Source organism: Tursiops truncatus, chromosome 5 (assembly GCF_011762595.2).
Source record: "Tursiops truncatus isolate mTurTru1 chromosome 5, mTurTru1.mat.Y, whole genome shotgun sequence".
NCBI classification, from domain to species: domain Eukaryota; kingdom Metazoa; phylum Chordata; class Mammalia; order Artiodactyla; family Delphinidae; genus Tursiops; species Tursiops truncatus.
Genome location: NC_047038.1, coordinates 24,142,209 through 24,167,121, shown reverse-complemented (window position 1 = coordinate 24,167,121; position 24,913 = coordinate 24,142,209). Strand labels below are relative to the sequence as shown.

The window sequence follows — 24,913 nt, the reverse complement described above, 5'->3', positions numbered from 1 at the left end:
GTTGGAAGATAGACACTACCTAACTTCGAGACTTACTATAAGTAAAAAAGAGTATGGAGTTGGTGAAAAAATAGACAAATAGATCAATGGAACAGAACAGATATTACAAAAATAGACCCACATAAGTATAGTCCACTGATCTTTAATAAAAGAGCAAAGGCAATACAATGGAACAAAGATAGTTTTTTCAACAAATGGTGCTGGAGCAACTGGACGTCCACATGCAAAAAAAAAAAAAAAAAAAAATCTGGACCCAGGCTTTACACCCTTCATAAAAATTAACTCAAAATTTATCACAGACCTAAATGTAAAACAAAAACTGTAAAACTCCTAGAAGATAACGTAGGAGAACACTTAGATGATATTGGATATGATGATAACTCCTTAGGTACAACACCAAAGACACAATCCATGAAAGAAAGAATTGACAAGGTTGAATGCATTAAAGGTAAAAGTTTTTGCTCTACAAAAGGCATTGTCAAAAAAAAAAAAAAAAGGCATTGTCAAGAGAAGGAAAAGACAAGCCACAGACTGGATGAAAGTATTTGCAAAGATATATCTGATAAAGGAGAGTTATACAAAATATACAACCAACACTTAAAACTCAACAATAAGGAAAAAAACATGATTTAAAAATGGGTCAGAGATCTTAACAGATATTTCAACAAAGAAGATGACAAAATAATAAAGACAGATGGCAAATAATCAGATGAAAATTTGCTTCACCTAATACGTTGTCAGGAAAATAAAAATTAGGACCACAATGACATACCATTATACCACTAGAATGACCAAAATGCAGAATACTGACAACACTAAATGCTAATGAGGATGGGGAAAAACAGAAATTTCATTCATTGCTGGTAGAAATCCAAAATGGTACAGACACTGTGGAAGAGAGTTTTGGATTTCTTACCAAACTAAAAATACCCTTAACATAAAATCCAGTGATCATACTCCTTGATATTTACCCAAATGAGCTAAGCTGAACATTTAAATTCACACAAAAACCTACATATGCATGTTTATAGCAGCAGTCTTACTCATAATTGCCAACACATGAAGCAACCAAGACAACCTTCAGTAGGTGAATGCATAAATACATTGTGATACATCCTAGCAGTGGAATAATATTCAGCACTAAGAACAAATGATCTATCAAGCCATGAAAAGACATGGAGAAAACTCAAATTGATATTATTAAGTAAAATATTATTATATGAAAAGGCTACCTACTGTGTGATTCCAACTATATAACATTCTGGAAAAGGCAAAACTATGGAGATAATAAAGATATTAGTGGTTGCCAGAGGTTAGTGGTAGGGGAGTAAACAGGCAGAACACAGAGGATTACACATTTATCCAAACTCAAAGAATGTACAACGCCAGGAGCGAAACCTAATGTAAACTATGGACTTTGGGTGATAACGATGTGTCATATAAATTTTAACAAATGTGCTGCTGTGGTGTGGGACGCTGATAATGGGGAGTCTATGCATGTGTACAAGCATGGACTGAATGGCAATCTCTGTACCTACCAACATTTTTTGTGAACCTAAAACTTTTCTAAAAAATAAAGTCTATAAAAAAGATTCACATACTTCAAATACTTTTCTTGAGACTGTCAGTATTTCAGTGGGGGAAGCTTTCCTCTAACGATCCTTATTGTTAGGATACATTTTCACTGGAATAGATCTGACTTAGATGTCACCACATAAGTATCAAGGATAGGACAGAAAAGTACACTGTCTTAAATGTTACATCATAACTTTTAGTATATAAATATTTGTTTCCATGCACCCAATTTCTTGTTCATATAAAAATCAAACAGTTGAAGGAAACTATCATGAAGCAATTTTCAAAAATGTTTTAAAAATCAGAGGTCGAGTAAGAAATGATGCAGCTCAAGTAAAATTAACATGCTTTCCCTTTTAAAACTCTTCTACACATGGTCGTTTTGTTGTCCAATATCAAAGAAGCACTCCATGATCAAGGAAGATAGTTAATAAAGTTATAAATTTACACTTTTTTAGTACCTGTACTTTTAAAGATTCTAGTCAATTCAACATTTCCATTCATTCTGAAGTGATCATTTGACGGCCACATATAGATAACCAAATCCATACAGGAAATGAATAAGGAAGGAAATTTAATATTGATGGTTTTATTTTCCTGCCATTTCTTCCCCTATAAAGTCCTACTTTTCCTCGTTGTTAGAATTAAGTTGCTTTTCATTTCAAGTGAGAAACATTGACTTTGGCTCTGTAGAATAAAGGAATTCTTTTGAAAGCATACAGTGGTAGAAAACAAGAAACAATTGAACCAGAAAGACTTGAAAATGTCAGCAAACTTGGAATCTTAAAGGACCTTAACAGCAAGAGTTCACCTATGTTTCTCTAGGACATTGCAATTAACGTACCCTGATGCAAAGCATTTCAGTTCAAATCGCAGATTTCTGAGAGAGCAAAGCTGATTGGCCCTGTGTGAATCCGGCAAGCCACTCATACATGGACAGCATGCCTTTGAGTAAATATAGCCTCTGGATACTCATATCTATGTATTGATTGATTGGGATCATTATAAGGGAGGAGATAATTATGGTAAATCAAGTAAAGAGATTAATTGGTGCTTAAGTGGAATAACAACTTTTTCTCACTTACTTTATTATAATTTAAGTGAACCTAGATAACTAAATTAATGGTAAGAAATAAAAGCAATAAGTAAAACTAGCAGGGAATTTCAACCCTTCATTCCATCTAAAGCATTTACTGCTCTAAAGTGAGCATATTTTTAAAAATTGATTATATGAACACGTTTAATACTATATTTGCCAAAGACAAAAACTGACAAAACAAAAAGTACAAAATATTTTATGTGAAAATATGTATATATTATGGGCATTACAATTTGCCTAGTAAGCATCCATCTTTTCTCCTTCCTATCTGAATATCTATTTTGTTGTGTTCACACTCTCCTTTATTTAACCCATATTCACCATGAGAAGTTGACATGATCCCCGAACACTGTGAGGCTGAGTGACAAGCCTAAGGATATCTGCACCTTTCTTTTTTTTTTTTTTTACTAGTGATCAGTTTAAAATTGGCATCTATCAAAATTCAGATCACTAGTAAGTCTTCAGGAAAGTTTTCTCAGCTTTCCTGAGAGTAACATGATGATGTTAAATCTGAATTATCACTGTCACCTTACTACATGGAAAAAAAAGCCAAGGGGACTAGAGGGAAATGGACCAAGGATTACCCACTTTGGGGAGTCCACCATCCCTCAGATGACCACTTGTGTAAGCCAACATATTTCCTTTCTGCTTAATTGTTTTTGACTTGAGTATTCAGTTACTTTCTGATGACACACATCTGACATACCTTTTCTCTTTACAGATTATTTGGATAATATAGCTGTATAAAGTCATGGAGGCCATGCAAAGTTATTCTCTTAGTAACAAGTATAATTATTCCTTTTTAGGGAAAGAACAATTTTTGTTGAAAATAGCTTTTGGATTCATGTGGGAAAACAAAGTGACGGTAATTACCAAGGAGTGAGAGAAGGGAGCAAGCCTGAGGGCTGCACGGAGAAACAGGTGAGAGTGTGGTCCAGCCCTGGGAGCCTGAAGGTTCCAGGGAGCAGTTCCCCCATGTATTTTGTGCACTAAATGATATGACACCTCCTTACAATCCCACAGACTTCGGCAATAAAAAAAAAAAAGGTAAATGCAATATGTTTAGTTATGTTAAAATCCTGTGGCATCATCAGAAAATCCACAAACAACAAATGCTGGAGAGGGTGTGGAGAAAAGGGAACCCTCCTGCACTGTTGGTGGGAATGTAAATTGATACAGCCACTATGGAGAACAGTATGGAGGTTCCTTAAAAAACTACAAATAGAGTTACCGTGTGACTCAGCAATCCCACTACTGGGCATATACCCAGAGAAAACCATAATTCAAAAAGACATATGCACCCCAATGTTCATTACAGCACTATTTACAATAGCCAGGTCATGGAAGCAACCTAAATGTCCATCGACAGATGAATAGATAAAGATGTGGTACATATATACAATGGAATATTACTCAGCCATAAAAGGAATGAAATTGGGTCATTTGTAGAGACGTGGATGGATCTAGAGATTGTCATACAGAGTGAAAGAAAGAGAAAAACTAATATCGTATATTAACGCATGTATGTGGAACTTAGAAAAATGGTACAGATGAACCGGTTTGCAGGGCAGAAATAGAGACACAGATGTAGAGAACAAACAAATGTACACCAAGGGGGAAAGTGATGGGGGAGGTGGTGGTGGGATGAATTGGGAGACTGGGATTGACATATACACACTAATATGTATAAAATAGATAACTAGGGGCTTCCCTGGTGGCGCAGTGGTTGAGAGTCCGCCTGCCGATGCGGGGGACACAGGTTCGTGTCCCGGTCTGGGAAGATCCCACATGCCGCGGAGCGGCTGGGCCCGTGAGCCATGGCCGCTGAGCCTGCGCGTCCGGAGCCTGTGCTCCGCAGCGGGAGAGGCCACAACAGTGAGAGGCCCGCGTACCGCAAAAAAAAAAAAAAAGATAACTAATAAGAACCTGCTGTATAAAAAATAAATAAAATAAAATTCAAAAAAATCCTGTGGAAGTCAGTGGGGATTTTCTCAGAGGTTTGAAAGGATTGTGAAAATTCGCCCGTATGGACAGGGAACAGAAACAACATCTGTACTATTAGTAGACATTGGAATAACACACCAAAAAATATTAATGGTGGGCATTTCTTTGTTGAGTTTTCCTTGTATTTTTTCCCTCTGTTTTTCAACATTGTGTTGTTTTCACTACGGAAGAAGTAAATTTTCATGATCAGAAAATGTACTCAATGTTATAAATAATGTCTATTGACAAAGCCAATGACTACAAGCAGGGCGACACTGGTAAATCTTAGAGAAAGGGAGGTATCTTAGTGATGTTTATCGCAATGCATGTGATGGATTGAAACATCAGGTAGTGTGTGACAAAATGATAAGTCAAATATATCTAATCTGTCTAAAGAATAGAAAGAAACCTCAGAGACACCAAGATGATGAGAGTAGTAAAAAGATCTGATAATTGGATATTATGATAAACTAGCACATAGTTCTATTTTTAGTTTTTTGAAAAACCTTCATACTCTTTTCCGCAGTGTTTTACAGTCCCACCAACAGTATACGAGGGCTTTCTTCTCTCCACATCCTCGCCAACATTTGTTATTTGTGTTCTTTTTGATGATAGCCATTCTGACAAGTGTGAGGTGATATTTCCTTGTGGTTTTGATCTGCATTTCTCTTATGTTAATGATGTTGATGATATTTTCAGGTGCCTGTTGGCCCTCTGTATGTAATCTTTGCAAAAATGTCTATTCAGGTCTTCTGCCCATTTTTTAATTGGGTTGTTTGTTTTGTGATGTTGAGTTGTGCAAGCTGTTTATAGATGTTGTATATTAACCCCTTATTGGTCATATCATTTGCAAATATTTTCCCACAATCAGTAGGTTGTCTTTTTGTTTTGTGGATGGTTTCCTTTGCTATGCCAAAGCTTTTAAGTTTAATAGGTCCTATTTGCTTATTTTTGCTTTTATTTCCTTTACTTTAGGAGATAGATTTTAAAAATATTTCCACAATTTATGTCAGAGTGTTCTGCCTATGTTTTCTTCTAGGAGTTTCATGATTTCCAGCCTTACACTTAGGTCTTTACTTTTTTTTTACTTTATTTTTATATATGGTGTTAGAGAATGTTCCAATTTCATCTAGCCTACAAGGTCTTAATAAGAAAAAATTCTAGTCCTCTAAAAGGTTTCTTGTTAAATAATCAGTAGCGCTTGATGACAAGGAATTACAAAATTTGTACAGCCTTTCTTTTTACTATACAAATTTCACAGAGCTTGAAGTGTTACTATATGTTGAAGATAAATGTTATAATAACTCTTTGCTACCTTGCATAATTCTATTGAAGAAAAAAAGTTTCCATGTTAGAGGCACATGCTAAAGTGTTTTGAGTAAATCTAAACATTGTTAGGGTTTTGCCTTCAAGTGTTCCAGAGACAGAATAGGAGAAAAAGAAATAGATTGAATAATGTGGAGATATAACTAGTGAAGCTGGGAGATTATTATGCTATTACCATTGTTTATTTAATATTTTCATCATAAGAGTTAAAATAGAAAACAAATAAATGATTTTTAAAAGACAAAAAAATCCTGAAAGAAATAATATTTTTCTACTTTAAACTTAAAAAGCATGTTTTACTTAAATGACTTCTATTCTCAGAGATAAGTGTTTTTCAGAGGAAAGGCAAAAGTTGCACTAATAGAGGGGGAAAAAATGTTCCATTGATATAGTTTGTAGAAATTTAGATTATATCACAAAGGCAAATGGCTTTATAACGATAGCCATTTCAAAAATAGAAAAGAAGCATAAAGTGGTTATATCAAAATACTATCCTGATTTTTAAACTTACGTTTTGTTCATTTAACTCCCATATTGGGATTTTGATAGCAACTCTGGTTCATACCAAAGCAAAAATAAGTACAAAAAAGACAACAAAAAAACACATAAAAAGCATTTGTACTTGCTATAAATCAGATGTAATCTGATGATCCGATGCTGATTGGAGATCCACTGTTTATCCTCCCAGAGAAGAGCAGCACTGGATGTGGAGCAGGGACAGGAGGATTCGGGAGAGCATTGGAGATGAGAGTGTAAGGTGTGGAGGGAGCAGAGTTTTCAGAGTGGGGAGGTGTAGACAACATAGTAGTAACAAGACGGTCTTAATAGTGGAAACGTCCTCCGGCTTCTCCCTGGACAATACACTGTCCAGTATTCTAGGAGACTTGTAAACTCTTACAGAAAGAGGAGTTGAATTCCTTATTTGGGTTTGGAGTAAAGAAAGGAAACTTCTGAACATGGTGGAGTGTAACAGAACCAAGAAGGGAGTTTCCTTGCAGTCCAGTTTCTATAATCAAATATCCATAGTTACTTAAGCAGTTGTTCCAAATCAGCATTGCTGACTTTTCTTTAAGATGGATAAAAATGGACTACTGCATGTTTAATGTTTTCATCTAAAGCAATGTAAAAAATATCCTTAATTAATAAATGTTTTTTAATTTTTATTGATTTTGGGTTTATATGCATTACAATGTAGAATCTGAAGTATACGCACACACACGTGTGTAACAGACACACCTATCAAGATATAAAATATGTTCACTACTACAGAATGTTTCCTCATTTTTTTCTATCTGCCAGACTCCTTTGTTCTGACTTCTGTCATCATATATTAGTGACTTGTTCTTGAAATTTATTTAAATTTGAACAATGCAAGATAGATTCATTTTATATGGTTCCTTTTGGTCAACATACTGTCCCTGAGATTCAGGCAGGTTATTGTGTATAAAAGTGCATTTTAAAAAATTTTGTGGGTCTTCCCTGGTGGTGCAGTGGTTGAGAGCCCGCCTGCCGATGCAGGGGACACGGGTTCATGCTCCGGTCCAGGAAGATCCCACATGCCGCGGAGTGGCTGGGCCCGTGAGCCATGGCCGCTGAGCCTGCGCATCCGGAGCCTGTGCTCCGCAACGAGAGAGGCCACAACAGTGAGAGGTCCACATACCGCAAAAAAAAAAAAAATTTGTGTAAGATAACATTGTATGCATATACCAGAGTTGATTCATCTATTCTTCTTTTCACAGACATTTGGGTTGTTTCCAATTTTAGTTTTTCTTTTGACAGCAAGTAGTTGTTAATAGTTTGGTACTATTAGGAGGAAAGCTGCTATGAATAGTTACATGCCTTTTATAGCCAATGTGTAAATTTATCTTTTGACATATAAATAGAAATGAAATTACCAGCTCATGGAATAGGAAAATGCTTAGTTTTAGTAGGTACTGCCCAAGAGATTTCCGAAAGTGCTTTTTAAAATCAGTTTACAATCCCTCCTTCAAAGTACAAGACTTCCACTGGCTTCACATTCTTGCTAATACTTAAAACTGTCAACTTTTAAATTTTTATCCAAACATTTATCTGGGATGTTTAGTACTATTTCGTTGTGGTTTTCATTTTCATTTATCCAATGAATAATGGTATTAAGACTGATTTTATAAGTTTATTGCCCATTTGGAGATTCTTCTTAGTAAAGTGTATTTTCCAGAGATGTGTGTAAAATATGTAAATTACGTGTTTTCTTTCCTTCTTTGTTTGTGGTGGTTCTTTACATATTCTGGATATTAATCTTTTCTCATATATAAATTTGAAATATCTTCTCCCAGTCTGTGACTTGCCGATTTACTTCTGAGGACTGTATTTTGATGAACTGAAGTTCTTAATTTTAATGAAGCCCAATTTATTAATTTTTATGTCTAATACTCTCTGTGACCTGAATAATGTATTTTGGACTATACAATATCACAGAGGTATCTCCTATGTAAACTTCTATAATATTTATAATCTTTAAATTTTATATCTATAATCTATAATCTTGGTTGTTTTAGCTTTCATGTTTATGTCCATGATACATATAAAATTAATATTGGTATATTGTATGGTAGTTGTCAATTTTGCTCCTGCCAAATTTGCTAAACTGATCATTCTTTCCTTAAATGAACTGCATTGTCTCTTTTGCCATAAACTAAGTGAACATAGTTGAGTGTTTCTTTATTTTTTGCATTTCTCAATTTGCCTAAGCTTGCACTAATTACCACAGCTTTAAAGTAAACCTTGAAATATGGTACAATAATTCCTCCAATACTGTGCTTGTTCTTCAAATTTGCACTACCTATTCTAAGTCTATTGCCTTTATATATAAGTTTTAGGCTTTTGCAGTCCTTAAATTTTAGACTATGACATCTGGCCTTAAAATATTTTACTTTTGGGGGATAGAATAATTACATAATTAATATGCTTAATATGTAGAATACTGTCTAATTTTCTATGTTTTCTCAGATTAGAGTAGTAGCATTGTATTTCAGCTTCTATTTAAATAGGGCTTGAAATATTTCTTAGATTGTATTCACTCTATATATTAATTTAAGGATATTAACAATATACAATATAGATCTCAACATACAATTATTTAATCAGTTAACACGGTATCTATTTCCAATTTTAGGGTTAATTTTTCTTAGAAATATTTTGTAGTTTTAAGTTTAGAGATCTTCTATGACTCCATTTTTTGAGATTTTTGTCTTTATGGCAAATTTTTTCTATTTTAACATCTTTATTGGAGTATAATTGCTTTACAATGGTGTGTTAGTTTCTGCTTTATAACAAAGTGAATCAGTTATACATATACATATGTTCCCATGTCTCTTCCCTCTTGCATCTCCCTCCCTCCCACCCTCCCTATCCCACCCCTCTAGGTGGTCACAAAGCACCAATGTGATCTCCCTTGCTATGCAGCTGCTTCCCACTAGCTATCTATTTTACATTTGGTAGTGTATATATGTCCATGCCACTCTCTCACTTTGTCACAGCTTACCCTTCCCCCTCCCCATATCCTCAAGTCCATTCTCTAGTAGGTCTGTGTCTTTATTCCTGTCTTACCCCTAGGTTCTTCATGACCTTTTTTTTTATTATTATTAGATTCCATATATATATATATATGTTAGCATACGGTATTTGTTTTTCTCTTTCTGACTTACTTCACTCTGTATGACAGACTCTAGGTCCATCCACCTCACTACAAATAACTCAATTTCGTTTCTTTTTATGGCTGAGTAATATTCCATTGTATATATGTGCCACATCTTCTTTATCCATTCATGCGATGATGCGCACTTAAGTTGCTTCCATCTCCTGGCTATTGTAAATAGAGCTGCAATGAACATTTTGGTACATGACTCTTTTTGAATTATGGTTTTCTCAGGGTATATGTATGGCAAACAATTTTGATGCTATTATAAATGGTATTTTCATATTTAATTTCAATTTTTTACTGATGTATAGCAATAAAATTGATTTTGTATGTTGACATTAAGTTTGATGAATTTTCAAAATTTACATCTAAATTCTGATAATTTCTTTATAGAATTTAAAAAAAATCATTTGTAAATAAAGACAAGTCTTACCATTTATTTTCAATGTTTATGCCATTTTTTTCCCCTTGTGCTATTTACTGGCAGTGGTTTTTGAGTACAATATTTCATTCTAACCTCAGAAGACATGCATTAATATTTTGCTATTGACTGTAATATCTGTAATTTATAAAACATAGATAGATTTAGCAATAGGTGTGATAGGTAAATGTAGATATAGATACCCCTCATCTGATTAAGGTAGTTTCTCTCTATTACAAGTTAATTGACAATAGTTATCTTATATGGGTGATGAATTTAATAAAATATATTTCCAGCATCTACAAGAAATAATGTGCTTCTCTTCTTTATCCTTTAAATGTGGTGCATTATACTGATTGATCTTCCAGTGGTAAATCCCACTTGCACTCCTGGAATTGTCTGCTCTTGGTCATAATTAATCTTCCTTTTTATATACTGTTAGATCCTATTTGTTATTATTTAGGGTTCTTACATCTATGTCTATGAGAGTTAGTGTGTATTTAATTATAATTTCTTATAATAGCTTTTTTAAGTTTTAGTATCAAAACTTTTGTTGGTCTCATGAACTAAGTTTGAATTTGTGTAAGATTAGCATTATTTCTTCCTTGAATGTTTGGAAAGATTTATCAGTGAAACGCGGTCTTGCCATTGAAGGGTTTATTTTGTTTGTGGTGGAGGTGAGTTGTCAATTATGGATTCGATGTCCTTAACAGGTATAGGAATATTCAACATTTTTACTTCTCCTGGTAGTTTTGGTAAATTGTGTAGAAAATTATCCATTTGTCATACTTATGTATTTGGTGTCATAAATATGTTTTTATATCATCTTATTATTAATTTTAATATTGTTATAATTCCACATCCCTGCACAAACCTTCCTGCTCTTCAGGAAATAATAGAGATATAATTAGAGCATGACCTGAAGTATTCGTATAATTCATCATTCAAAGCTCTCTAAATAATCAAAATGCCTGTTTGACCTTGGGAGACACTCAAATGAGAAGTGTTGCTAATTTGTGCATAGAAATTGCATATGTTTACGTGTTTAATGCTGGAAGAATCCCAGATACCATTTCACTGTCAGCCCTACTTTCAAGCAGAACCAGTTCTGGCACGTTTCAGAAAAAAAATCTGTCATCTTTTATGTAAATGAGTTTGTAGTTGGCTGTATCATAGTGTATTCAAATATCTCCTTTAAATATATTAAATATGTTTAAATACCTACAATTTTGAATACATACTTTTAAACTAATATTAAACATCTGCACCATAGCAAAAATTCAGGAGTTTAGTAAATGATGTTAAAGCTCAGAAAATTATTACATCACGGTGTTTTAGTTTAATATCTTAAATTATGGAAGATTTTTAGTAAATTCAAGGTATATCCCAGAGGATTCTTTGGATATGGGGAGCTTTGGAACTTGAGATAATAATAGTAAAATAATAATTAACAATAAAAGAACAATATTATTGTCTAACATTTATTAAACACTTTCAATGTACCCAATATTTGCTAAACATTTTATGTAAATCATCAAATTAATAAATTCTGAACAGAGGTAAATGCTGTTAATATTCACTTTCTGCACACGAGGCAACAGGCTTAAGCAAGTTCATTTGCTCATCTAAAGTCTCAAAGCTAGTATGACAACAGAAACAACAATCACTACTGCCTATCTACTACAGTGGTCATAACTCTTACAGACAAACAGCAGCAGAGCTGGACAGGTGTGCTTTCTAGAGTAATGTATTGCTTAGTCAATTAATTCCTCATAGTGGAAGAATTTATGATCTTTCTGTATCAGTTCCTTGGGAAAAAGAGAGACTAAGTAAGAAATCAGTTATCTATAAAAGAATAGTGACATTCTATAACTGATGAGTGAAAAAGGACCATTAAAGATAATCAGTTAAACAGAATTTAGCAAAAGCATCACTCTAGGCATAGGGAGCGTTAAGTTTTTAATTGAGTTGGCTAGATATGTTTCCCAATAGAAAATGCACGCAGTAGATGGTTTGGAAGAATGGGAAATAAACCCAGAGCCTCAGATGATTTTTTAAAAATATCCTAGATTGTTCAAGTTAATGTTAGAGCCAGAGACTTCTTACAATTTGATTTCAGAAATAGCTAATAGTTTTCTTAGAATTAAATCTGATGAGTAAGGCAAGGATCAGAAATAGTAATACTATTCAGTCATAAAAAGAAGATAGAATTAAGGAAAGTAGAATGACATTTAAGGCCACTCAGTCGTGTTTTAATAGATGGCTCCACTTTTAGGATAAATCTATAGTCTCCCAATTCAACTATATTGAAACACAAAACGCATTCTGCAGTATATACAGTTTGATATTACTAGCAAAACTAATTGTACTTACATATAGTAACGTTTAACTTTGCATGTATTCTACTTCTCCTATTCCATGATCATTTTTGAAAATGTTACTTCTCATACATAAATCTCTAAAAGCTAAAAAGAAATCAATAGTATCACATGGTTACATTGTATTTAGTCACAAAAAGAGCCTGTTCTCTTTCTTATAGGCCACAACTTACAAGGCATGTCACTCAGCTAAGAAAAACCATCGAATGTACCATGGTACCAAATCATCCTGTCATTTACAAGGATGTATGTAGAAAATTTTCAACTCTTTGCCAGTGTGTGTTAGGTAGATTGGGGTGCTAACAAAGATGAAGAAAAAAAGACATCATTGGCATTTCGGTAAAGAAAACTGACAGATCCCTAACTCCATAAGCAAAAGGTCATTCCATGCAAGTACTCAGAAATCTAGATCTATCTCTTCTCTCAGTTTCTTCCATTTCACTCTTCAACAGAAATAATAACAGTGTAGGAAAAAAGTGTTAGAAGCACAACCACTACTTTTTGTTTGGTATTCTGCTTTAACTTAACCTGTCAAAGCAGAGAGACTGTTCTTAGTATGTTATCTAATATGAAATCATGGATGGAGCATTTGGCATTGAATTTAAACAACCCTGACTTTGAATTCCAACTTAACAACTTTTGCATTATGAGATTTTGGACCAGTTACATGCTCTCAACAACTTGATTTTCATACCCTGTAAAACTGACATAAAAAACATTACCACAGGTTTATTTTTATAAGATTAAGAAGTGAACTATGTTAAGTAAGTCAAAGGAGGACCTTAAAAATTGCAAATATCATTATTTTGTTTGAAATTTACTTTATTGATTCTTAAAAACAATTATTATTTGAAAACAATCCTCCCAAATGACAGTAATTGAGATCAGTAAGGTCATTTGCTAGACAGTAAACCTTTCTGGAGATGTTTTCCAAAATATAAAAAAGACAATCTTCATTCTTATTTTAGGTTACTTTTGAGCATGCCACCATTTTAAATGGAAGAAAATTAAATTGGTGCTCCTGAAATTGAGAAAATATAAAAAACTTTTAAAATGGCAAAACCAAAAGCTCCCAATATAACTAATTCCTCCTAGGCCCATACTTTAAAAAATAATGAAATTTTGGGGCTTCCCTGGTGGCACAGTGGTTGGGAGTCCGCCTGCCGATTCAGGGGACATGGCTTCGTGCCCCGATCAAAGACATTTTGAGAATAGTACAAGGTGGACAGTGGTGACCCTTATATTGCCACAAACATTGGTTGATATTCTATACAGCTTGGAGTCACAGAATGCCTGCTCTGAAATTAGAATCAAATCTTGCTCTTGTGAAAAAAACTCTTGAATAATGAGTTTCGACTTCAAAATCACATTTGAATGGGAAGGTGTATGAATATATTGTGTTTGATAATGTGCATGAATATATTGTGTTTACTTGTATTTTGTGTGAAGATTTTTTTAAATATTTATTTATTTATTTATTTATTTATTTATGGCTGCGTTGGGTCTTCGTTGCTGTGCGTGGACTTCCTCCAGTTGCCGAGAGCGGGGGGCTACTCTTCCTTGCAGTGCTCGGGCTTCTCATTGCAGTGGCTTCTCTTTTTGCGGAGCACGGGCTTCAGTAGTTGTGGCTCGCGGACTTAGTTGCCCCGCGGCATGTGGGAACTTCCCGGACCAGGGCTCGAAACCGTGTCCCCTGCATTGGCAGGTGGATTCCCATTGGCAGATAGATTCCCAACCACTGCGCTACCAGGGAAGCCCTTGTGTGAAGATTTAATCAGAGACGTCGGAATTAAAGAACAGATGGAAGCTTTATTTAAATTTAGAGAGAATGAATACCACATGCTGGGCTCAATAAAGCAATTTAACTAAGTTTTCCATCTTATATAAATTTTATTTAATGATCTGTTCAACTTAGGAATTCTAAAATAGCAAAAATACTACCTGTAAAACCACTGACCCTATATGTTTCTCACATATGTATGAGCATAACAATATGTGCTGAGAAGATAGATGTTTATGTTTATGATGTTGTCCAAAGGATTAAACTTTCATTATTGATTGATTAGGTCTACCATAATTTTTTAAGTCTAACCTGCCCCACAAAAATAAATAAATAAATAATCACTAATGAGTCCAGATAAAGGAAAGCAAGGATTTGAGTTCAATGCAAAGACTAGAATGTATTTTCTTTCTTTTTTCTTTTGAATTTTATTTTATTTATTTTTTTATACAACAGGTTCTTATTAGTAAGAACTAATAGAATGTATTTTCAACAGGTCCCCAGTGGAGTTTTCATGGGCTCCAACAGCCTCAAAGATTTAAATGCCAGATTTCTGTTTAATTACTATCCTTCTTTGCATTCTTAGTATTGCTCTGTGTTCCACTCCCTGGTTTAGTACCAAGAGTTAAACAAAAATCATTTTTACTTTGCCTCACCTTTTAACACCATAAAGATAAAAAATATAAAAATGATTTTTTCTCTTTCAACTTCTTTCTTTATTACAGTGTACATCCCCACATGACATAATACAGGTGAAAGAATCTCAAATACTTACAGAGCTAAATAAATATAAAAAATAATGTATTAGTCATTATTATTATTAATGTTAATAGTTTGGAGTTTAATAAATAACTAAGTTTATCGAAGTCAAAACCAGTAGATAAGGAGGGGGATTTTGATCATAGCAGAAGGTTAATATTAGACCAACCTTTGCAGAGGAAACCATTATATACTCTGAACAATACTTAAAAAGAAATATTTGAAGGCACTAGAAAGTGACAACAAACAGGCAGAAACTTGAAGGTATTAGACCCTTGACAGAAGGGAACTGCACTGAGTGAGATCTACTAATGCATGACACCTTCAGAGGGCGCTCCACAGTCCATGTTGCTCAGTGCACATATAACTTAAGCAAAAAACCTCAGACTTTGGCTTGAGTTGTCAGAAGATGGAGTTAGAAGGCAACCAGAGTGGCAGGGAGTTGAGAAGAGAAATCCCATAAAGGAAGGAGCTATAGCAGGAGCCCACAAATATACATACAAGCCCTGCCCATATCCTTAGATTACACCTAAACTGTACATACATAAGGAAAACTTCAAGGTTCTCAGTAAAAAGCCACAGCAGTAGTCTAAAAGAAGTGAATATTTAGAGCTGCTGCACAATGACTGTTTTGGTTTTTGAGTTCAATAAATTATTTAATTACTAAACAAAGATCAGTACAATTAAGAGGAAGATAAGAGAAGCTAGAAAAGTAAACACTTCCAGTTATGCAAAGGAATGGGGAAAAGTCGCCAATAATTAAAAGTAGTTGAGAGACTACGAACCTGAGGTTAACCTTATGTATATAGTGACCAAAGGAAAATATGATAATAAAATTGACTTAATGGGGAATCTATAAAACACAGAGAGCAAAACAAAACAAAAATGGAACTCTAAAACTAAAACATACAAAAAGTGAAATAAAAGTTTACAAGATAGGCTTAGATCAGAGAGAGCAGAAGAAAGCTGAAATTCGAGGCAGATCTATTGAAATAATCCAATCTGAAGAACATAAAGAAAAAACCTGTGTGGCAACATGACTTGAGATGTGGGAGCGTGAGCCAGTTGATGAGGGATCGACATGGGAGAGTGGACCAGTTTAAGTAAGTAGTCAAGCCTGCAGGGTGACGAGGATGCAGACGTAGTAAGAAGCGGCAGGTAGAATGAGTCAATCGTATGCGTATTGTAGAAAGTGTCTGTGTGGGACAGCTGTCCAGCATGAGATATTGAAGCCTAAATGAAGCATGATGGGCATCCTCTCTAAAAGACAGCTTAATACAAGGTGTTGGAGCCTGAGTGAGTGATTCTACATGGGAAGCAATCTGACATGGGTTGTCAGAGCCCTGATAGATACGGAAAATACCTTCCTCTGTTGAATACATTTACTTAGGACAGTGAAAAACAAAAAACTCAAATTTTGTTTTGATTATACTCTGTGAATCATGCTTGTTTAGTGTCCTGGTTACATACATGCAGTTCATCAAATCTTTGCATCGCTATTTACAGAAATGATGAATGTGGGTTTCAAAGAGTAACTTTCCCTGAGTAACACATGAAAAACCCAGGACTAGAACTTACTTCTCTTAAATCACAGTGCAATGCCCTTTTCACTACTACCACACCGTGCTTTAACATCAGCCCTCCAGTTACTAATTATAAAATAACTCACTGTTAATAGACAGTAGATAGTAATAGTAATAGATAGTAAATGACTATTTTATGTTGTTTATGTTAAGTTTATGTTGAATATGTCGACTTTGTATTTTCAGCTCAAAGACTATGACAACTGCCCACTGAAGATCAGAACAAAACCTTTCTTTTGTATGATGCTTTACAAATACGAAAGACTTTTCATGTGCATTGCCAACCTTGATGAAAATTAACATAGGCTAATTACATTTTATTATATTTTTATTAGAGAGATGCTATTTAATTAGATAAGAATTTATAAAATATATATTTCATGACACGTATACAAGAATATTCAGCTAATAGGATGTTTCCACCAGTTTTCTAGATTAGGCTGCTCAAAGTGTGAGTAGTACAGAGGTGAAAAAATATGGACTTTGAAGTCGGGAAGTTTGTTGGATAATTTAGGCATACTAATTTACTAGCTGAAATGAGGTTTGGGTTGTTACTTAAGTTACTGACTACTCCTTTAGTCAGTTTCTCAAAAGAATTAAAAACAGGATTCTAAATATTTTGAAGGTGTCTTGAGAGGGCTATTTTGGAGTGGGAAATTGTTACTCGAAAAGTGTCAGCAATTCTAAATATCTTCTCCCTAGAGATTCACTTTTATAGTATTCCCCATCCACTTTTATAATATCCTCCTATATTCCCATTCTTTCTACACATTTCACAAGTTTCCTACCTTATTGTCTCATCACCCATTTCCCGCCAAGTACTTTTTTGGCTCCATATTATTTTATGGCTTTATGATAAATTTTCAGGTATGTTTATATATCCATGTACTGGACAGCGTGATTCAGACCCATAAAGGTGGGCAGTTTTGCTGCTCATCCTTTGACATGCATCTGCCATGTATCCAGGATTCTCATCCTGCTTTGCAGCTGTTCAGAGATTCTCGATATGGTATATTTCAGTCCCTGTATATCAAGCTCAACTAAAACATCTTTAATATACAACTAAAGCACATTTATCTCAATTGAATTTATCTACCTCCTTAAGAAAATAGCAATCTGTTGGTCAGTGCTGAATTGTGAGAAACTGACTTGTAACCTACCCCCAAGGTATCAGCATTATAAATGATGAGTTTATTTGCTCATAATAAATAGTTTGTTTTTGTTTCTGTTTTTGTTTTTGCGGTACGCGGGACTCTCACTGCTGTGGCCTCTCCCGTTGCGGAGCACAGGCTCTGGACGCGCAGGCTCAGCGGCCATGGCTCACGGGCCCAGGCACTCCGCGGCATGTGGGATCTTCCCAGACCAGGGCACGAACCCGTGTCCCCTGCATCGGCAGGCAGACTCTCAACCACTGTGCCACTAGGGAAGCCCCATAATAAATAGTTTGAAATGGCAAAATTTTATGTAAGATATTAGAAGAAGCATGGTCCTTCCTGGTCAAATGATTGATTAGTAGCCACAATTTTTCTAGCATTGGTTCTGGAGGTGTAGGTGTGAGCACACATTAATTTTTAATAGACTCTAGTAAGATGGACAAGCTTCTTTTCCCAGAGTAACTTTACATTGCCTCTATTAACGTTCTTGAAGTACTTCATCTGAGAAGAAGCATACATCCACTCATCAATGGAAATAAGGCCGATAAGGGGACAAAGTGAAAAAGAGTAGATGGGAGAAGCATGTTAATATGTATGTGACCTAGTGCTTCTCCTTTATTTTTATATTCATGTAGCCAGTTCTGATTTATTTGCATTTCTTTATCTAGAATCATGACGCCTCAGGCCTGGAATAGCTTCCTCCTTGAACTAACATACCTGAGTATTATGTAGTCTTCACTTCTTTCATAATAAACCATCTTCACCCAAACAACCCGTCTGAATGCACTCTTTTTTTTTGTTTGCCCGTGCTTGTGTAAATTAGATTGTAAACTTAAGAAATTCTACACCCTTTTACTTAGACTGCACAACCCACAGCGATAAGATGCTAAGACGCTATTTGAAGTAAATTAGTTGTTAGAAAATATCAGTGAAAACAGTGTAGTGCAATTTCATATGTTTAAAAGCATACACAAGAATATATATTTACATTAAAAGGCATGTGCAATCTTTAATGTTTTCAGAAATACATTTTCTCCATTTTCTGCTTTTTTGTTCATGGGTACTATATCAACATGTTTTAATTCATAAGTATGAAGGTAAGGGATCTGAAAGCAAGACTGCTGTGTGAGCACTTTTTCTTCGCGATGCCAGAGCCGAGTCGGCAGAGAAGAAAGGAGGCTTGTAATGAATCGTAAGTAGTTGTGATAAAAGACATCACAGGCAGTTTCCTGACAGAAGCCTGAGATTTAATCACCCGAAGCTGCTTTTGCAGCCGCTGCCGAGGCCCGTTGGCTTCGCCGTCAGGGAGCGGAATGCCTGTCAAGCCCGCAGTGAAGCAAACGAATAGCTGGCAACGCGCTGCCTGCGGAAAACGGAAGATGCTCACACGCCGTTTCTTTCCCTTCCGCACATTTTGATCGTGTGTTGTGTTATCTACAGAAAATACCGAGCCTGTGTATCACTACAAAGGGACATCTGGGGGAAAAGTTTGCTATTAAATCTATGGAAAGGAGGAAAATGCTCCTTCAGGGTTTAAGCTGATGGTTAGAATCTTGCCCCTAAGTAAAGCAAAGATCTATATTGATCATACATCAAGAACTTTTAAGCTTTACAGGAATACAATTAAAATATTTTCAATGAGATATCATCTCACACTGGTCAGAATGGCCATCATCAAAAGAGTCCACAAACAATAAAGGCTGGAGAGGGTGTGGAGAAAAGGGAACCCTCTTGCACTGTTGGTGGGAATGTAAATTGATACGGCCACTATGGAGAACAGTATGGAGGTTCCTTAAAAAACTAAAAATAGAGCCACCATATGATGCAGGAATCCCACTCCTGGGCATATATCTGGAGAAAACCATAATTCAAAAAGAGTCATGTACCACAATGTTCATTGCAACTCTATTTACAATAGCCAGGACATGGAAGCACCCTAAGTGTCCATTGATAGATCAATGGATAAAGAAGATGTGGCACATATATGTAATGGAATATTACTCAGCCATAAAAAGGAATGAAATTGAGTTATTTGTAGTGAGGTAGGTGGACCTAGAGACTGTCATACAGAGTGAAGTAAGTCAGAAAGAGAAAAATAAATACTGTATGCTAATACATATATATGGAATCTAAAAAAAATGGTCGTGAAGAACCTAGTGGTAAGACAGGAATAAAGATGCAGACCTAATAGAGAATGGACTTGAGGACATGGAGAGGGGGAAGGGTAAGCTGGGACAAAGTGAGAGAGTGGCATGGACATATATACACTACAAATGTAAAATAGATAGCTAGTGGGAAGCAGCCGCATAGCACAGGGAGATCAACTCGGTGCTTTGTGACCACCTAGAGGGGTGGTATAGGGAGGGAGGGAGGAAGATGCAAGAGGGAAGAGATATGGGGACATATGTATATGTATAACTGATTCACTGTGTTATAAAGCGGAAACTAACACACCATTGTAAAGCAATTATACTCCAATAAAGATTTTTTTAAAAAATTTCATTTGGTAATGGAGAGGCGATGGTAAGAATTATATAGTCTATGCAACATTGTAATACTTCCAAATATAAGCAAGCCCTTAAGTCACACTGCTTGTGTGACCTTAAATAAGTAATTTCACCTCTTAGCTGGTTTCCCAGTCTAGAAAGTGGGAAAACAACCTCCCTCTCACTGCTTTATAGAAAAGTAAATTAGATCATCTATGTAAAGGCCCTAACATATGAAAGATATTTAAGACAAATGAGGTCCCCTTCCATTTAATAGAATTAAACCCCAGATTATCCATTCCTATACAGGATCTCAACATCTATTTATTATAATCTTCAGAGTCGTTTGATAAGTACTTGCAGGATTCAGGTAATATATGAAAAACTGTGTGCTCCAGTGCTCGCCTCTGCTGGGAAAATGTGGCACTGGAGCCAGACAACAAAAGAGGGCAGAAGCAGGAGCCCATTTACAGCATTGGAAAGAAGGCCAATTAAATTTAGGATTTTCATTAATATCTCGGTTCATCTTGATAAATGCAGAATTATGTGAAATTTTCAGTATCTAGAATTACCAGAATGGTTATATTTTTTACTTTAAAGGTTTATAAAGTAAAATAATATTCATAATATTAGCTATCAGGCATGAGAATTACAATGTGCTCTGTATAATAGGTACTTTAATATGCTTTACTTTAATATACTATCTCACTTAATTTTCATAACTAAACTTTCACATATAGCTCTCTCTATATGACGTGTGTGTGTGTATTTGTGTGTGTATACATGCTTGCTCACTTGAGAGATGTTTTACTGAGCCAGAGAGTAAACCAGAGTATGTTTATTTTAAGAGTCCATGTTGTTTCTTTTACACTGTACTGCAGAAACATTATAAATTAGATTGAGTGTGGTGACTGAAAGCAGAATAATGCATTAAGCGTGTCTGTACCGATTTTGATACAGAAATTAATTGAGCCCCTCTCCTAGTTTAGTGTGAAAATTTGTTGCTATAGACTCATCTGTACTATCATATTCACAAGCACAAGGAAAATTCATTTATATATATCTAACCATGTACTGTCCTAAAAAAGATTTTCATTTCCATTTAAACATACAAAATCAGGCTATGAAAAACACCATGTTAAGATAGGTGGAAGTGGTACCTACAGAAATAGTCTGCAACTTTCCCAAGAAAGTAAAAGAATAATGATAATGCAGAAAGAAAACTTTTTCTACCTGTAGCTGATGGATTTAGTTAAATTTTATGTGGGCTGGGATTAAAGAAAGTAGAGTGAGATAAAGGAATTTTCTGTAGAATTTAATTGTTTTTCTACTAAACACACCATGAACAGGAACTGTAAAAGTTTGTCATCTGCTAAAATTTTCTCTTTCACTGAAGTATAATCCCAGATTTACAAGACATTATGTGCTAACCTGCTTGCTCAAAAATGTCATAAATCTAAGAAAGTGTATTCAGAGGAACAATGGTGCATATGGTAAAACTGAAGTGGTGCAGTAGCTCTGTGGTTGTCAAAAGCCACCCTCAAGAACTGGCAATGCTTAATTAAGTACAGACTGAAAACATCTGCATCTCCCCTCCTACTGCTTCCTATGACAGAATCAAAGAAAGGCCCATCTTCACGGAAAGGGTCTGTGAAAATGAAAGCTGGTATTTATGAGTCAGGGATTGGCAAATAAGGTTTCATTAAAATGACACGAGTTAGGGCGTCCCTGCTTTTATCTATGAAGAATTAACTGTAGGGAATTACCTTCCTATTGCAATAAAACAAACTAGAAAAACTGGCAAATATATGAAAAAGAGATTTCATGCTTTGTCAACAGGAAGAAAGGACTGTGATAACTGAGAAAACTAAAGCGAAGAATTGAGGGCCACATTTGCCCCACCTGACAATCTGGAGGCAATTTCTGAGCCATACGCTAGGAAGTAGAAACTGAACGTTATGTGATGGTCTTACTCTGTTGAGGAGACGGAGTGGAGTTTCAGAAGGCATTTTTTCCTCTCATGTTTATACCCTTATAAACATGACTGCTCTTCTGGTCCTGAACAAGGTAGAGTATACACAGTCTACCTCACTTCTCCTAGTATTTATAACAAAAATGCTAGATAGCAAGATCTCATCTTTGTTTATGGCATGGATGGACCTTGAGGGTATTATGCTAAGTGAAATAAGTCAGATGGAGAAAGACAGATACTTTATGATTTCTCATATGTGGACTATGGAAAACAAACACAAACTCAAATAAATGAACAAACCAAATGAAAACAAACAGGAAGATACAGAGAACAATGTAGTTGTTACCAAGGTGGAGTGGTGGAGGGAGGACAAATGGGTAAAGGGTGTCAACTGTATGGTGATGCATGGAAACTAAATTTTTCATGGCAAGCACACTATAGGGTATTCAGAAGTAGAAATGTAATGTTGTACACGTGAAGTTCATATAGTGTTGTAAACCAATGTTACCTCAGTAAAAGTGGATACAATTAATAAAGCAAGCGAAGTGACAGAAGACTCTGAAAGGTAGAGAAAAAAAGGAACCTGGACAGAGAACTTGGGACTTGAGATGCAACACAGTGGGGAGGACAGTTTTGTTTAGTTTTTGTTTGCCTCCAATTAAAGTAGAATTTCAGTCCTCCATAACTTCACCTATTATCTTTATCAATTCATATTATTTCTCTGTGATTTTTACACAAAGAATAACTCCTCACTAATCAAGGGGAGAGAAGAGGGCCCTGGTGCAGGGTATCCTAACGTAGAACATTATTGAATGGAACTTCAGTCAATGAACCTAAGAAAGCCCTCTAGGCCTCAAAGTGCATCAGTTTCATTTATAGCAAACATGCTGTCCAACTCAACAAAACTAAATAGAGTCCTTTTTTTCTCTACTCGCAGATTCATGCTGTAACACTATCCACCCTTCAAACACCCATTTCCCATAGTCAATAGTCAATAGTGATGCATCCCACACCAAGCTGCATGACCATGGATATGTAAAGCTTTTTAAATCCCATGACCCAGCTGGGTAGATAACATAGCAGTTCACCACAGATGGGAAAAGCCCAGGCCTGAGGACAAAACTCCCCCACTGAGGAAGTAGCAATGCTTAGGATGCTGACTCAGCCTCTTATGGGTAACGCACTATCCAAAGAAGATGATTGACTTTGGTGGAGGCCTAAATAAATTATGAGGGCACGTTGCACATGATACTTACTGGAGCTATAATGTTGAGTTTCTGAACTGATTCCAGCTAGAGCCAACTTCTGTGATGTACTTCAACATTACACTGTTTCCTTTGAGTTATTTTCAAATATAGTTCCAAAAACAGCATAAATGCTTGGGCTCTAAACACCAGAGAGAAAGTAGTATAGTATAAGGAGTCCTACATTTACAGAAAGATTGCTGGGTTTTCATGCCAGGGTGGCAATTTCACATGCCATAATGACAGTAGTGGAAAATCATCAACCAGGGAAACAAAAACAAAAAACCCACACAGATGAGAACTTCATGTAGAATCACACTGGTCCTGATATCTTGTTTCTGACAGATGTTGGACCCTCTCATATGATCTAGTTTTTTCATCTGTTGTGCGAAGGATGGCTCTATGGGACCCATGCAATCTCTGGTCAAGTGAAAGAAGGAATGAACATTGTGGAAGCCAGTATTGGTGCCCAGAATGCCAGCACCCACAGAAGGTCACCATTATTTCAACTGTACTGTGCCCACCCATGATTTCTGTATCCAGGAATAGCTCCTGCTGCCCTTGTTCTGCTCTCATCCCCTGTCACTTCTGCTTTTACTTATTGCCTTTCTTTAGCTTTCCTTTCCCCTGTCTCCTGCCTAAGTTTAGCTGGACTGCAAGGTCAACTTTATGACTGAAAATAAGAGAGATGATTTTTTTTTAAATTTGCTATGAAGGAGGTGCACAAGAAGCAGAGGGCCGTGGGTGGGTGGCCTGAGATCCTAGTATCCAGGGGGCAGAGATCTGGGGAGAAGGGAAGTCCAGTGAACGTGAATGGAGCTCAGTGGTCAATGTTTGGCATTACAGGAGAACCAAAAAACGAAAGTAAAGAACCAGGCAAATTATGAGGGCAGAAAGCACTTAGTATAATCATGGCACTCAAAGACAAAACTATTCTTAGAAACAAGACAAAAGCCTTCTTCCCTGCTGTGGGACACAGCAAGCCTGGCAGAAAGAACACCTGAGTGCTGAAGTCAGTACCTGACTTATTGCAGAGCCTGGGGAGATTACCATCCTAATAACAGAGGTCTGAAGCACCCAGCTATGTAGATTGAACATCCAGGAGGAGGAATTAAAGGAAGTCAGTAAATCACAAGCATCCACTGAATATGCAGCAATTGATTTGTGTTTGTAATTGGGCTGTACATTAGGATCTGGAAAATATACTTGCTTTTATGGAAGAGTAAACATATAATATGGCAAGAATATATAAGGGCCCTTGTTTTTATGACTTGATTCATAAAGTTCTATTTTGTCAGTATAGTTAGAAAAGAATGAATTATTCAATTGTATCTCTTTACTTTCACTGATTTAAACAGGAAATATCCATCTAAAGTCAAAGATCATGCCAGAAATCTGACAGTTTTCCAAAAGAATAAATCCTTAGAGAATTCATGGGAGTTATTCAATGCTCTTCTGAGCAAAGGATGCTGTG

General features: G+C 35.6%; 1 long non-coding RNA gene across 1 annotated transcript in view; it reads left to right on the top strand.

Moving 5' to 3' along the window:
* The window catches only part of LOC141278753 (uncharacterized), a 605,630-nt gene extending 587,027 nt beyond the window's left edge, over positions 1-18,603 (top strand). Inside the window, exons 10-11 of the long non-coding RNA XR_012331899.1 lie at positions 3,481-3,595; positions 16,770-18,603. This is a non-coding gene — a long non-coding RNA (uncharacterized lncRNA). The remainder of the gene's footprint in view (positions 1-3,480; positions 3,596-16,769) is intronic.
* Positions 18,604-24,913: the final 6,310 nt, after the last annotated feature.